Raw genomic sequence first — 15,904 nt, forward strand, 5'->3', positions numbered from 1 at the left:
CCTCCTTCAGCTCTAGTATTTTTGTCTTTTTTTCTTCATACAGCTCATTGCAAAGTGTTCTATGGGTGTGCTTTCTACGAGCAGGTTGAAACGTCAAAGCGCTATACATCTTTTAATGCACAGAGCGGCCCTCAGGGGTTTAATTGACTACCGTGTAAAGTGAGTGTGAGGCCGGCGAAAGAGCAACATGAAGACGAATATGTTTTATTAACAAGACAAAACAGAGCCCAATTGCTCCCATCGAATTGGCAGGGAGTGATTCCTCAAAAGTTAAAACACATTTGTCCAAGGAGCAAGGGAACTTTCTGTGGCATCCATTCAAAATGGAAAAGGGTTTAGGCTTCCAAGTGTGTGAGAGTGAGTATGTCAGTGTGAGGGCGTGTCAGTGTCAGCCAGTGTGTGTAACAGAGAGCATATGCCACTTAGTAAAGCATTGTCTCAATGTATACGCTTATGCTGCTTGTTTGTTCAGACCTGTTCAGACTACGAGGACGGTCTCCATGCCGTGCTCCCGTGCTCCCTGTTCAGTGTCTGTCTACACTAGGTAGTACAGTAGGATCCCTCCTGTTCTCTGTGCGTCAGCTGCTCCTCGTCCTCGACGCGCGTGATAGCCCGACTCGCCGAGCCAAACGCGCGGCGTTGTTCTACGACTGCCTGGTCGACTTCAAATATTCATCAAACAGAAAGAAAAGAGAGCCTCTTCTATCCCGCGGTAGTAATTTACCAATTATTTGGAGTACCTGCTGACAGGTACATGTCACAGTCGGCTACATTCCCCCCCCGTGCCACTCCTACCCGACGCCCTGCCTTTCCCCTGCTGCGGAGAGAGCCGCGGCGCTTCAGGCACACGAAGAAGAGGAGGAGGAGGAGAGTTTGACTGCAACTCCAATGCTTTGATTTGGGAAACGGTTAAGAGCGACGGAAGGTCTGAACTTGACGTGCTCCAAACACGCAGCCCCAGTCACTCTCGGGGCGGTTCGACTACTTTCTAAAGGAGTCCGGGAAGACAAGGCCTCTCTTTCCGAAACTCAACCAGCGGAAAAAAACGAACAGACACGACAAATGCAAAACACACAATAAATGGCTCATTAAAGAGAGTAGACGATTACACAAACAAAGCAGCCTTCACTGGCTGTCACCGACGTTCTCTGTGATGAGGAGCACAGTGGTGGTACAAGAAGAAACTCTCTGGAACAGTGGCAAACCACTGCCAAAGACGCTGCGTAGGATCTCTTTGCCTGCCTGCATTATGTCTCTATTTGTCTTGGTGACACATCTAATGTGGATGATAGGCATTGTGAGAATTACGACTCGGTAGCTCGGGCTCAGTGAAAAAGTCCATCTCTTTCCTTCAGTGGAGGACCCCAGAGCTGAAGGGGATGTAATTCAATTAGGCGTGTGTGTGTGTGTGTATAAAGATGCGCTCCCTGAGCATTATGGGATTTTGGAGGAGCTGGGGGTCCGCACGGAGCCATCAATCGGTGTTGGAAGTTCAGGCCACCGTGGGCCATTCGCCCGGGCAGGCGAGCCACTGGAGAGGGACGAGAAGAGAGCGTTGCCTCTCTATCTCACACTGTGCCCTGAATAAATGAACATCTCTCCAGTGTGTGTCGCGTCGAGGAGGTACTTCAAAAAAGAACTGCCATCTCTCACTCACTGAACGAACGTAGAGACCTTCTCCTCTGCCTTTTGTTAAGAAATCAAACTGTACACAACTGGATGGTACTGAACAGGCGAGTGAGAGTGCATGGGCGTAAATCATTTGTTTTTTCAAGTTGATTCTAAATGTCAGCAAAAATTAGCAACAAGTATATCTTTAGGATCCATATCCTGTATCAAATAACACAAAGCGGACATCATTTAATTGCTGTATTCTCATTGGAGGAGAAACGCTATAACATAAGCTCCCAAGTGGTGCAGCGGTCTGAGGCACTGCACGTCAGGGCTAGAGGCGTCACTACAGACACCCTGGATCCAATTCAGGCTGTATCCCAACCGGCCGTGATTGGGAGTCCAACAGGACGGCGCACAATTGGCCCAGAGTCATCCGGGTTTGGACGGTGTAGGCCGCCATTGTAAATAAGAATTCGTTCTTAACTGACTTGCCTAGTTAAATAAAGGTTCAATCAAATGTTAGTCTAAGGCCAAACAAACCCAGACATCCTGCGTGATTAGACAGTCAGGAAAATAGAGGAGTGTCACTGACTGCTTAAGTCAAGTACAGTAAACGTAGTGCTGTCTGTATGATGACACGATTCCTCCTGAACAGGTTGTGAGCGGATGCACCAGCATTTGGGACAGTCAGTATACAGCCTTGCACATCGCAGTCTTTCCCTCAGGTAGGGCAGGTTCATTGTAAATCTGGGGCAGAGGACTTCTCCACGCCTTCTTTGGTGTTTACTCACACTCATTGTGGCTGGAACCACTTTGTGACACTAATCCCGTAGACTGTCATTGACCCGGCCCATGAACATATCTGCCACACCATCCAGTTCTCATTCATGTGTGTGTGTGTGTGTATGTGTGTGCGCGTGTGCGTTTTCAGTTGAGTCCCTCTCATAAATAGTTAACAGAACGGGGGAGATTGTTAATAGTTGGAAAGGCGCAGAGGACGGAATTAACCACCTTTACTCGTCTTTAATTACTGCGAAGTCCACCTCCGTACCACTGATCTATAAATGCATGTTGAATCCCACATGGCACTGAAGTTACTCAGTCCAACGTGTCACAGAGATACACCTCAGCAAAAAAGAAAGAAAATCCTGGCCCAAAATGTGAACGATAACACAGAAATTGGGACAAACCGTACGTCCTTCTGTGTATTTTGGGATCCCACTAATTCATTTGGATAATACTACAAAAAAAAAGATATCTTAAAAAAAAAAGAAATGATGAGAAAAAAAAAAGAATTTGAAGAGAGAGAAGTCCTAGGGGGATATGTGATGAATCCAGGTCTTAGGGGTGTTCCAGGGAGTAAAATAAGGTTGAACCTCAATAGGATCAACATTCAGGGCAAAACTGCAATAAAAGTAGAAATCCGACAGAGAAAATGATCTGCAATTAGGACAAACAGCACTAAAAGCAAGTTCAAAGATAATTGTTTTCAGAGGGGTGTGTGACTGACTCGGATGAATCCCAGGGCGGCCAGTTTGTGTGGTGGAGAGAGAGACAGAGAGAAAGAGAGAGAAAGAAAGGCAGAAAGACAAAGATAGAGACTAGTGTGTGAGCGAGAGAGAAAGAGAGAGAGAGAGATGAGAGACAAGCGAATTAAAGAGAGAGATAGAAGGAGAGCAGAAGGAGAGCAAGTCCAAAGTGAGATGGAGGGTTAAGGGAAAGTCGCCGAAGGTGAAATCTTCCATTGGTATTTGAGGAAAAAGGAAACGAACAAAGACACCCTGCCGAACAAGCACCGATCCATCATAAGAATACGCCATAAAAAAACAAAAACAAGTGTCCCCAACACACTTATCCCCTCACACATCTTTCCACAAAGAGACTTATTGTTGTTGCCTTTCACAACACATTGGCCTTTGATGGATTCTGCCCACTAAAGAAAAGGGCCCGAATGAAAGGCAGGGGTGTATGAAGAAGGGGAGAAAAAAAACATGCTTAAACAAAGATATGAATTAAATGAAAAGAAGTTGTGAGATGACCCAGGACCCAGGACTGAAGAGCTGTCCCTGAGCTGTCCCTGAGGCCCGAGCACTAAGCCAAAGCCTTCACACAAAGACTATAGAATTCGTTTGTATCATTAGTAACATGAATAAATGTTAATAATAATGTCTATTCTATCATTATTTACCTGACTACGTAATATGCACACTACAGAGAGCTACTTGGAAAAACACTGTAAATATCCTATGAGAAACAGTCTAGAGGTGGTAGTTCTTAGTACTTCTCTTTGGACTGCTATGGTAATGTATTTATTTATATATATATATATATATATATTTTTTTTTACAACTTGACAAGCCAATCCCTAAACCTCACCAATTCTTACAGTGAATATCCAGTGAAAAAGCCCTACTTGCATATCAGCACCTGGTAGATCATGGCACCAAAGATCGGACTTTTTTTCAAGCCTGCACAGTGAAGTCACTCATTGGCATGTCTCAAAACATAACATAATTGTGTTTTAGCGGAATGAGACGGGGGACTAAAAATACACACAATGGCGTAGAGATGAGCAAACACACCAAAAAAAGAAGAGAAAAGAAAGCGTTTGTCCTTCAGCACAGTGTTTTCTCTGTACTTTCCCACAGCATGCCAATAACTGTGGAATAAACGGATATGTGAATTAAACCCCATTGTTTTAAAGATCTGCTGCTATATTTAGTCGCTTTCGCTTCATGCGGTAGAATTTTGCCAATTTTTTGGGGTATATGTGTACTTGGACTGCATATCTCACATTGTGTGAGCAAGTGTAAATGTGTGTGCATGTGTGAAAAAACAACAGTTCAACCATGCGATTTTTGCAATTAGAAAAGACACAAAAAATAATTATTCTGCAGCACACTCAGGCGACATATCCTGAATCGACGATGCACGGATCACGTGTTTAATAAAAAGGTTAATCAGTTGTTAATCAGAGGATTAATAACTTGTTATTTTCTTTACAAAACCATTAATATTATGCCATAAATATTTAATGTTGATGGGTCATTTTTTGGGGGAGTAGGGGCGCGGGCTAGAGTGAGCAATACACAGGCTAATGTGCATTAATCATGCTTTGGTGAAGACAAATACATTCATTCATGTTTATTAATACAACCTTGGAGAAAACAATACTCTTTACATTATGAAAAAAACTTATTCATAAAGTATTTATCAACAATGCCACAAAAGGACAGAGATTAGGGACTGGAGACTGGAGACAGCGGTCCAAAGTCAAAAAATGCTAGGGGCAAAAGTTCATTAACATTTAAGATAAATGCATAAATGGCTTAAGGAAGGGGGGGGGGGGTCGATGCTGATTCACATTGTCGGGGCTGTGTCGGGAGGGGTGGTGGGGGGTGAGAGTCTGTTTTGGGGGGAGGGGGGTTAAACAGAGATTTTCTGTCCCTTTCTTAACAAATTACCCTGCCGGTTTTGCTAATCAAAGCAAAACAAATATTGCTTTTCGTTCGCTCCATTTGCTGAATGAACATATGACGTTCCCAAAATGCTCATTCCCAGCTCAAATGTAATTAAATTGTGCCTTTAGTGAAAACATGCAGTGGTACTCCAATTAGTTCTGTTTTTGTCATCGGGAGAGAAAAAATGGAATCGGGCATGCCCAAGGCACCGTCGTGTCCCGGAATGATACAATGCCTTGGCGGTATGAAGTGGGTGTGTATTTGAGATGGTGTCTGGGTACGTTAGGGTGATAGGGTTGCAGAGTGTTTATGAGTTGGATGAGTTACGGGGGGGGGGGGGGGTTGCCTTGTTGTTGTGAGGTGGATACAAAGTCTACGTGTTTTGTCGGACGGTGGATGTGACTATTTGAGACGGTGGGTGGAGTAGGATCTCTCCCTTTCTCTGGTTTTCTTCACATTCTTGTTCTTCTGTCTCTCTCTATACATACATATCTCTGTGAAGTATGTGGGAAGCAAACTATTGAACTGGCTAACTAAGTAATTGCTTATTTTCATTTAACTCTAAATGGTGTTTTTTTATTATTGAGGGACTGCATGGATTGCCCTGAAAAATGTCATCCATCTACTTGTCGATGAATCTATAAATTCATTTAGCGATTAGTCTACCTGATATGCGTTTCACCCTCTGAACACCTTTATTGACAATCAATGGAATGCAAAGAATGTCGGAAACTAAGTAACTTGCAGGCCTGAGGACATATACAAAATCGGATATTTGTCAATGGCCATGCATCAAGTCCTGTTGCTGGACTTCTAGATACAGAGAAAATGTATAATACCCACTGGTAGATCACAATGTAATACGCAATGCAGAGCCATGTGTCCGCGTGGCTGTGAGCTTTGTGTCTCTGCGTGTCTGTCTGTGTCTGTGTGCCTATATTATCCCTAATATCTTCCCCTCATCTCTGTAAAACAGAGGAGAGAAGGAGAGAGAGAGAGAGAGAGAGAGAGAGAGAGAGAGAGAGAGAGAGAGAGAGAGAGAGAGAGAGAGAGAGAGAGAGAGAGAGAGAGAGAGAGAGAGAAAAGGCAAAGAGGGCAAGCAAGGGAGAGATTGAAGATGAAAAGAGAGAGGGGAGATCCATTTTGTGTTCAGTTAAACACTGATTTCATCATCTGGGTAAAACACATAACTTAAAACTGAAATCAAATATTAAAAATGACAGGCCTTATAAGTGCGGTGAGTGATCCGGGGTCACGGAGGGAGGGAGGCGCGGGCGGCTTGTCAGCCACTATCTGTCAGAGTGAATTAGAAACAATCAGGGGGGACTGAAAGGGAAGGTGATTGTTATTAGGCAGCAGGGCTGTGAGCAGGCTCCCCAGATGTGGCCATGCATATAAAAGAACAGGAAGCCAGCAGTTTAATTCAGGAAGCGCTGGCGTACACGGCCGCACAAAGCAGGAAGGGGGGGGGATTTGTCGCTAATAAGCTCAAAGTTACTTTGATAACAGGCAGGGTTAGGCGCCGGAATGAAAGGACTTTTCTTTTCTTTTTCTATGGGTTTTTTTTCACACACCCCCCTCACCAGTCAGTCAATATCTAGGAAATATAATGGGAGTGGAGAAATCGGGGGTGAAATGTAGATAAGTCGACCTTAACACGCGAAGGGGAAGAGACGGCTGTGCCCATATATCAATTACCCCTGCTATCATAGGAGGATGATGAAGGGTGTGAGTGTTGGGCTCCAGCCCCCCCACCCCCCACCCAGCCCCCTTCGGTCCCCTCTGTCGCCTGACAGTCTCCCCCTTCGGTCCCCTCTCCCCTGCGCCGGGTAGGGAGGAGAACGGACGTGCCTGCTTTTGACTCCAGCGCCAGACCTGCTATCTGTCAAGGGCTCCCACTGCTCCTCTGAGACAGACCATCATGCCTACAGATTGTTGTCACGGACGATGGCAGGGGGCTGGGAGGGAGGGGTAGATATGTACAATATGCTTTCAAAGGGCGCAGGGCTTGATTGGAATGATAAGGAGAGACGCTAATCTGCTAGGATACAGCCTCAAAGGCACATTGGCTCTGACACTTAAACCCTCGCGCCACAGGGAAACATCTACTGGTAAACCCCTATAGACCCAGGGAGGGCAACTCTCTGCACATGTCGCACTGTCGTACTCCAGTAAGAACTCCACGTTCCCCTTCACAAAAACACACTGCTAGGCTAAAAATCATCACTCAATCCTGGATATTTAACATTGGATGTGTTTTTGTGTCTTTTTTGGGGGGGTTTCTGAGAGGCTGAAAGATTGAGGATATTTTCTACTGACAGCTTTCACATGTTCAGCATTTCAGCAGTGTATCTCTACAAAGCTGCAGGTAAGGCGGGCCCTTTGTCTCAAGCACTAGTAGCACTGAACTCCAGCAATGTGAAATCAATGAAATGTGAAAACGAAGGACGTCGTTAAGACTTATGCTTTCAAAGTGCCTCCATCTCCTTGAAACAGTGAATGGCTTTGATTCCCATTTCTCTTTGTAGTTGGAGAGATATCTCCGAAAATTATCCCAGGCTTGAGGTTGAGCGCTCCAGTAATAGGTTTAAACCGCTAAATGAAAGCTTTCTGTTTATCGTTGATCATTTGCACGGTATACATACGCACACTTCTCCGGGTTTGTGCCTTCCAGGTTTGTGTTCGGAGTTAAGACGAGAGGGCGGTATGTGGTGTTGAACATGTTGCTGCTAAATATTCCCCAGGGTAATAACAGTGTATACATGACGATTGGAAGCGTGAGGAAACGAAAGAAAGAGGGGGGGGAGACGTTGGGTAAAGGAAGAGACAATACGAGAAACGTACGGAGAGAGAGACTCAAAGGACACATGTAGCGAGAAATAAAAAGCGAGGTACGCAGACAGAGCCAGAGAGGACGGAGCGGAAAGAAGGGGGTGAGAGTCCAGACAGTGGAAGGAAGAGGGAGAGGCACAGAGATGGAGGGAGGGAGGCGGAGTGAGGTGTCCCTGATAGTCAGATCCTTCCTTGCAGGACACACGTCGTAGATTTCAGCGCGATTAGATTGCGTGGGATACGGAGACGTCCCGGCGGAGCATCGGTAAATCATCACTATGAGGTCTGGGATTTAGCTTTAGCCTGAGTCTAAGCTAGCTAACCTACCGGCTTTTTTGAAGAACACTACCCAATGTCCCTGCTTATTTTGTGTTTGTGTGTAGCTTTCCCAGTCAGTGTTAAGAGAGAGTGAAAGGGAGGAGGTGGGTGGGGGAGAGAGAAAAGGAATCACAAAAAAAGAAAGATATTGGGGGCTTAAGAGGCAAATCATTTCCTTTGTGCAGTGTGCTAATCATGACTCCAGCCATAACGAGCTTTAGTCTCCTCCATAGACACAGACAGTGTGCTTTAAGCCTTCACACTGATCACTACTGTAGAGAAGGAGTGACCATAAAAACAGAATGGCCTTCACTTATGGCTCCCCCCCCCCTTCTCTATTTTTTTTATTTTATTTTCTGTACTATGAATAAATTGAGTCTGTCCTGGACATGAAAATGTCAAATACCTAAAATACACCTAGGCTAAATAGCGTATTAATTTTTAATGCTCGCTCATCCTATGCTGCTATTCTCATATCTAGCCTGTCTGCCAACAGCTGTTGCAGGCTCCCTCACAGGGGATTTATCATCCATCTAAAAGAGAAAAGGAGCGTTGTTCAAAAGACAAGGAAGGCAGCCTTATTTTCATGGATCCGTACCTCTCGTTTAATTCAAGCCTGAAACTTCTCCCTGTGATATACGAGGAGAATTCAATTACACTAATGCCAAAACATAAATTGTTCATGATTCGTCCCATATTTCTCATGTTATAATTGCTAGCTAGCTCTTGTAAATGAAAAAGACATAGGGTGGGTAGGGCAGGAAGTGGAAGTACAGTGACATTGGAGAGGTGGCACAAGGGGAGGGGAAGACTTGGAACAGACATGTTTCAGTGTGGGAACTGAATGGCATTCATGTGTGTTTTTAGGTGGCATGTGGCTGATGATTATGGTAGATTATCACAATCCAGATTGTAACAAGTTACAAGCATTAGCAGAAGCCTATGACAAAGTAGAGAGAGAGAGAGAGAGAGAGAGAGAGAGAGAGAGCGATGTGAGTGTGACAGAGCTGTGCCAGTGGGACAGGGGGACTGATCACTGATCAGTGTGTGACAGAAGGTGTGGGGTGGGGGGGGGGGGGGGGGGGGGGGGGCATACCTTAACACACTAACTGCATACTGGTCTGGAGCCTGTCTGTTTGGTTCGAGGAGACCCAGGCAGTCACTGCCACTGAGTCACTACAGCACACAGCAATGACAACCGACCTAGAGGGATGTGTCTCTGTCCTGTCCTGTCAGAGAGTGAGAGAGAGAGAGAGGGGGGAGGAGGCAGATGATGTCAAGTGAAATGTAACAAATTCTCTGAATGGCGGCGATGCGCAGAGGTCAAGGAAATGCAGACGAAAAAAGGTTAAAGATGAAATAAAAGCCGTGCCTTGCAGCAGGCTGAAAATCTATCCCTCCAAGGCCATCGCTGACGCGCGGCAGACAAGATGCTAAATACTGCACGGCACTCTGGGATCTTTCATTTTCATCCGATCAATAAGGGCTTATATTTATCAGGATTCCAAGCAGCTGCCACATCTGACAACCTCCACTTCATTTTCTCACTCCTCCTCCTCCTCACACTGAATCGGGAGCCATCGACCATAAAAGAGACTGAGGCCTCTAGCTTTGCTATTTACACCCACAGACACAATTCCATTAAAGGACCCCCCCCCTTTTCTGGTTAAAGAAACATGCGTTGTCATTATGGTTTTGGCAACAGACCACCACACTCTTCATATACTCTTTGTTCCCCTATCCCCACCCGTAACGCCACAAAGAGAAGACAGACATTTACACAGTAGACCCCTTTTCTAATGTTTGAGATTCGTTTAAAATAACCAAATTTGTGAATTGCCCCCTTATAATTCAAAGTATTAAAATGAGCGGAAGATTTGTTAAGGGCGTGAGTTAAAATAGCTCAATCTCTAATCATCTGTACGACAATATTTGCTGTGAGGCATTCTAAATAGATTATCGCTGGTCCATCTGTGTCATCATTGATTTATAAGGCATTAAGCTGCTTTGGAAAAGGGAGGCCTTCCCACTACAGCAAAAGGGTTCTTCTTTTTGAAATCAGGGGCATGGCAACAGGACAACTCCGGCACTTGTCTGCTCAAGAAACTCTTTCCTTTAAGCGTTGGTGAGAGGGGAAGTAAAAATAGGACGGCTGTATCCGGTTTTGGGAAGTGTGATTCTCCTTCTTTTTTATTACAAAGAGATGTGGAGGAGGGGAGGAAGTGCACAAAAAAAAAACACACACACACACACACACAAACACAAAAACAAGGGACATCATTAACATATGAATACTATATGCAAATGGTTAGCAGAGAGCAGATGTTGGTGCATTTAATTGACCTATATGTGAATTGCATCCAAACCTTTTTTACTCTGTTACTACGCCCAGTGTACAATATAACTGGATTCAGGGACTGGCACGGAGAACAGCAGTGTGAACGGGGACTAGACGGAGTACGATACCGTTTGAACGCGAGAGACGGAGAGAAAAGGCGTTTCAAAGGAGAGCGGCGTCTTGACGGGAAGCTGTCAGAGCCGGATGAAACCCAAAACACAGCGCCTGGCCGCCACCGTCCCTCTGCTGTCTCGCGCGGATGACGTCACCGTGCGACGGTGGAAATGGATCACTTAATGGCCTTTGGAGAGCAATGACGTCTGTGGCATGTTACTGTATGCAGCATTAAGGCCTGGATTAGAGCACACTGTCTTGATGGATATTCATATTTAGACTTCTCAATCCTCTCTAATTCTCCCTGTCATTAGCTTCTCCCTCTTTTCCCCCCTTCCTCCCTCTCATTAGCTTCTCCCTCTTTTCCCCCCTTTCTGCCGGAGAAAGGCGAGAAGTCACGCATCTTAAGCTGAAATGTTTGCATGGGTGAGCCATGAGAAACACAGATGCTATTTTCATCTAGGCTCTGCCTCCTTGTCTCCCTCCCTTTCTCCTGCTTGGGAATGTCATTAAATTGTATTAAATAGCCTTTTGTCCAGAGGGCAAGGACCACCCCGATATATGATAATACATTAATGCCCCAGTGTTGCAACCAGTGAGCTGAGACGATTTTAAGGCCGAGAGCTGGGCGGAACAAGCATGAAGCCCCATTTGTGTGTGCGTATTTGCGTGTGTGCGTGCCCGCCCGTGCGCACGCGCATGTGTGTCTATACGTGTGCATGTGGCTCTCTAACAACTGTGACACATACTAATAGAAACATACCTAATAAATAACAAGCTTTCAGGGTCTGGCAAGCTGACATTTTCTCTGTGAGCAGGACAATTTCATATCTGCGGTGCAGGGAACCAAATTGCATCACACGGAGATGCCAGCGGATTAGCATAAAAATTAACACTTAAATTTCAGCTTATTGCCAACCCCACTCCTGCTCCTCCTGCCACACAACAATCAATTCCTCTTATAAATCTGATTAGATTCCATGACGCTTATTATCCTAGGCATGTCCCTACACTGCCTTCCAAGGCTCCAAGACCTATTTGTTTAAATAGAATGAAAGAGCTGATAAATCTATAGGTGCGCTTCTCATGCACACACACAGGCCACCTCTCCCCCCACTCTCTGCCTCCATCACCCCCCCTCTCTCTCTCTCTCTCTCTCTCTCTCTCTCTCTCTCTCTCTCATAGTAAGTCTGATTTACAGATCACCAGTAGTGTGGAAATATAGAGAGGGAAATCAATCTTGATGGATATGCTGTAGCACTGTAAAACTTAGCTGATGTCCAGATTGTTCTGAAACCAAGCAAAAACAAAGTTAACACTTTGTACGGCCTCCAACGTTCTGAGCTTGTTTATATATGATGGTTCAGAGACCACCTTTGCTTGCTCTCCCTCCTTTGACCACCTCCCTCCGAAGACAACTCGATCCGCGAACTTTCTCGACCCTCTCCATCTCATGAAAGCTACATTTTTTTTCCTCTCTTCTAAATCGCTTCTCCCTTTTGAGACTCTTTATGTCATGAATAGCGCCATAGAAGTTGAAAATAACATTATTGTTATTATAAAATGTCAATCCAACAACAACGTTTTTGGTCTTTTTTACTTCTTTTGACCAGCCATAGAGTACTTCTTTTCAGTCATTCATCACGTGCACAGCTACTTCCAGTGTTTATCTAGGGGGGAATTGGAGCAAGGAAAACCGTCTCATATTGGAAAGCTTAATACTGTTGCAATGAAATATTTGTCAATATATCACTTTAGAAAACATTGCACAAATACGCAGTGAAAGCCGAACGCACGTTGGGCGGCTTGCTGGGCAGAGAGACTCCCTTTTGTTTAGATAAATGGCATTTCATCGCATCCAGATGTCTTTAAGCGCCGTTCAGCCACCATTCCCTGCGCACCAAGACGGACGCTGAATGTACACAAACAGTTATTTCTAACTGCATTCCGTGCAGAACAGTGCCACGGTCCCCAGACCACAGTCTTAAGGTGAACTACCGCTCAGATCCAGGACTTTAAGACTGGAGGATGAACCGTGGTTGAGAGGAGGCAGAGTTCTTGTGTTGTGTGTACGCCTGCTCTGGGCCTGTGAACAGGAGAGACGTTTTATCCTCTCTCCCGGGTTGAGAAATCCACGTCGGCGTGACGCCGCGTCACATTGTAGGCCACGCGCCTGAGGAGATCTGGGACAGAGGTGTGCCAAGGCTGAGTCAGGCGTTACCAAATAAGACTGGTATATAATAAGGCCCCCCGATTCGATGCCCAAACTGCTCTACGCCACAGTGGAGCAAAGAGGGGAAAAGAGGGGAGAGAGAGAGAGAGAGAGAGAGAGAGAGAGAGAGAGAGAGAGAGAGAGGGAGGAATGTGAAACAGAGGGAGTAAAAGAGAGAGAGAAAACGTCTGATGTTATAAGTGGATAACAACAGCCCCTGCTATGCAGCAGCAGAAGCGCAGAATCATTTCAACCAGCTAAACTCCCCCCTCTAGCCACCCTTCTATTCTTATGTTAACACCGCTAAAGAGGAGTGGGCCCACCCAGCAGTAGAAACTTCAGGAAAAATAATATATTTCTCTCCAATGCCTAATGTAACGTACACCGTCCATAAGAGTAAACTCCAGCAACACCAATACATTTACTGTGCTTTTAAAGCATATTACCTTTCACAGAGTTTATGAACAATAAACGGGGTGCTTAGCTGGTCTATTTTCTCTCTGTAATGCAACGCAATGCTGGGGGAAGAGTTTGAAAGTCTTTAAATTCAGAGTAAACACTGCTCTCTTTGTTGATTGTAGTATTCCGTTTTTTTTTTTTTTTTTGTCCACATTTTTTCTCCATCAAGAGCTTGTTTTTCTTTCTCTCCAAACAATACATCCCCTCTCGCATCTGAAGTACACACCTCACTGACATTTTATAGGTGAAACCCTGTTGAACGGAGAGACATACTTCAGACCGTACTTTCTACCGGAGTTTTCTTTTTATGGCCGTATGTAATTAAGGCAGCATGTCCTATCGCTCAGCCATCTATACGCAGAGGCCTTTATTTATTAAACAACTTCATAGTGAAATGTTTGCGTTCTCAGCATTCGGCGGGGCCCACCCACAGATTATTATTCAATACCTCTCCAGCACTTTTTGAAGAGTTTACGCTTAGAGCGGGTTATTGTTTTTGATTATGGAAGTCTCTTAAGACTCGACGCGACCAGGCTAAAAAACATGTTTACAGAATCCGTGTGTGAACCTGAAGGCCATACCCAGGCCAAATGTACATTCTCCATATGATTTACGGACATCAGATTAAACTACTTATGTCCACGCACGGCTGTTTAAAATTCACTGCTTGGGGCTTTTGAGGAGGGCACACACATGTTTGCATTTCTCACTGTGTTTAATGGAATTTGATGGAAAGATTGAGTGTTTACACTTCATCAGAGGGATACAAAAAAAATATAGTCGAGTCAGCAAATGCTTATTATCGGCTTATTGGAGTAGTCATATCTAATATCACCCATTTAAAAAGTTGTTCCCAGTATTGCAAAAACACACACACACACACACAGGCACGTGCACGCACACACACATACACACTGCAAACTTGCATATTCACAAACCAAAAACACACATCAAGGTTGTCTGGGGGCCTACAAGGCTGTGTGGGTCACTGTGTGTCTGGCTGATCCTGTGTAGTTTCAGGATCAGGCTGAAAGTAAAATGAGTTATGTTTGTGGAGACACAACACTAGACAGGATCAGGCTGAAAGTAAAATGAGTTATGTTTGTGGAGACACAACACTAGACAGGATCAGGCTGAAAGTAAAATGAGTTGTGTTTGTGGAGACACAACACTAGACAGGATCAGGCTGAAAGTAAAAGTGAGTTGTGTTTGCGGAGACACAACACTAGACAGGATCAGGCTGAAAGTAAAAGTGAGTTGTGTTTGTGGAGACACAACACTAGACAGGATCAGGCTGAAAGTAAAAGTGAGTTGTGTTTGTGGAGACACAACACTAGACAGGATCAGGCTGAAAGTAAAATGAGTTATGTTTGCGGAGAGACAACACTAGACAGGATCAGGCTGAAAGTAAAATGAGTTATGTTTGTGGAGACACAACACTAGACAGGATCAGGCTGAAAGTAAAGTGAGTTGTGTTTGTGGAGAGACAACACTAGACAGGATCAGGCTGAAAGTAAAATGAGTTATGTTTGCGGAGACACAACACTAGACAGGATCAGGCTGAAAGTAAAAGTGAGTTGTGTTCGTGGAGACACAACACTAGACAGGATCAGGCTGAAAGTAAAAGTGAGTTGTGTTTGTGGAGACACAACACTAGACAGGATCAGGCTGAAAGTAAAAGTGAGTTATGTTTGTGGAGAGAAAACACTAGACAGGATCAGGCTGCAAGTAAAAGTGAGTTGTGTTCGTGGAGACACAACACTAGACAGGCCAAGGCTGGAAGTAAAAGTGAGTTGTGTTCGTGGAGACACAACACGAGACAGGATCAGGCTGGAAGTAAAAGTGAGTTGTGTTCGTGGAGACACAACACGAGACAGGATCAGGCTGCAAGTAAAAGTGAGTTGTGTTCGTGGAGACACAACACGAGACAGGATCAGGCTGGAAGTAAAAGTGAGTTGTGTTCGTGGAGACACAACACGAGACAGGATCAGGCTGGAAGTAAAAGTGAGTTGTGTTCGTGGAGACACAACACGAGACAGGATCAGGCTGCAAGTAAAAGTGAGTTGTGTTCGTGGAGTCACAACACGAGACAGGATCAGGCTGCAAGTAAAAGTGAGTTGTGTTCGTGGAGACACAACACTAGACAGGCCAAGGCTGGAAGTAAAAGTGAGTTGTGTTCGTAGAGACACAACACGAGACAGGATCAGGCTGCAAGTAAAAGTGAGTTGTGTTCGTGGAGACACAATACGAGACAGGATCAGGCTGGAAGTAAAAGTGAGTTGTGTTCGTGGAGACACAACACGAGACAGGATCAGGCTGGAAGTAAAAGTGAGTTGTGTTCGTGGAGACACAACATGAGACAGGATCAGGCTGGAAGTAAAAGTGAGTTGTGTTCGTGGAGACACAACACGAGACAGGATCAGGCTGGAAGTAAAAGTGAGTTGTGTTCGTGGAGACACAACACTGGACAGGATCAGGCTGGAAGTAAAAGTGTGTTGTGTTCGTGGAGACACAACACGAGACAGGATCAGGCTGCAAGTAAAAGTGAGTTGTGTT

At 45.0% G+C, this 15,904-nt stretch overlaps 1 protein-coding gene across 4 annotated transcripts in view; it reads right to left on the bottom strand.

Moving 5' to 3' along the window:
* LOC135547374 (zinc finger protein 536-like) overlaps positions 1-15,904 on the bottom strand; it is a 185,919-nt gene that overhangs the window by 113,127 nt on the left and 56,888 nt on the right. Inside the window, exon 4 of one of the 4 annotated variants that reach the window (XM_064976373.1) lies at positions 9,322-9,454. The exons of the other annotated variants lie outside the window; for them this stretch is intronic. The gene's annotated coding sequence lies outside the window, so the exon portion shown is untranslated. The remainder of the gene's footprint in view (positions 1-9,321; positions 9,455-15,904) is intronic. 4 annotated transcript variants of the gene reach the window in all.

The sequence above is a fragment of the Oncorhynchus masou genome, chromosome 1, assembly GCF_036934945.1.
Source record: "Oncorhynchus masou masou isolate Uvic2021 chromosome 1, UVic_Omas_1.1, whole genome shotgun sequence".
Taxonomy (NCBI): Eukaryota; Metazoa; Chordata; class Actinopteri; order Salmoniformes; family Salmonidae; genus Oncorhynchus; species Oncorhynchus masou.